Source organism: Solanum tuberosum, unplaced genomic scaffold, assembly GCF_000226075.1.
Source record: "Solanum tuberosum cultivar DM 1-3 516 R44 unplaced genomic scaffold, SolTub_3.0 scf00725, whole genome shotgun sequence".
Taxonomy (NCBI): Eukaryota; Viridiplantae; Streptophyta; class Magnoliopsida; order Solanales; family Solanaceae; genus Solanum; species Solanum tuberosum.
The window spans coordinates 107,919-108,764 of record NW_006239639.1 but is presented as its reverse complement, the minus strand read 5'-3'; positions in this window follow the sequence as shown (position 1 = coordinate 108,764).

Here is an 846-nt window from a genome sequence, read left to right as displayed (position 1 = left end):
AGGAGCAACCTTTCTTTCTTACAAACAAGACCGGAGCTCCCCAAGGTGAGACACTCAGTCGAATGAAACCCTTATCTAGGAGATCTTTCAACTGCTCTTTCAACTCTTTCAACTCTGCTGGTGCCATTCTGTATGGAGGAATAAAGATAGGACGAGTATCTAGAATGATGTCTACGCCAAAATCTATTTCTCTCTTAGGAGGGACTTCGGGTAGATCATCAGGAAAAACTTCTGGAAACTCTCTTACTATAGGAACTTACTGAAAATGAGGTATCTCAACACTAGAGTCATTAACTTGGACTAAGTGATAGATACAACCCTTCGAAACTAACTTTCTCGCCTTAAGGTACGAAATAAAACAACCATTAGGCACTGCTGAACTACTACTCCACTCTAAGACTGGTTCACTCGGAAACTGAAACTTGACTACTCGAGTTCTACAGTCTAATGATGCATAACAGGCATGAAGCCAATCCATACCTAGAATGACATCGAAATCTACCATGTCTAACTCAACTAAATCAGTCATGGTGCTCTTGTGATTGATAGAAATAGGACAATCAAGATAAACTCTTTCTGCTAGTATAGACTCCCCAACAGGTGTAGAAACACAAAAGGGTTCACAAAGTCTTTCAGGAAAAACATCAAACTTATTTGCAATAGAAGGAGTTACAAAAGATAAACTTGCTCCTGGGTCTAGCAAATCATACACATCAAAAGTAAAGACTTTGATCATACCAGTGACAACATTTTGAGAGTTCTCTTGCTCATGGCGACTGGTGATTGCATAGAGGCGGTTGGCTCCTCCGCCGGTACTAGAAGTAGCTCCTCTAGGTGCCGTCTTGT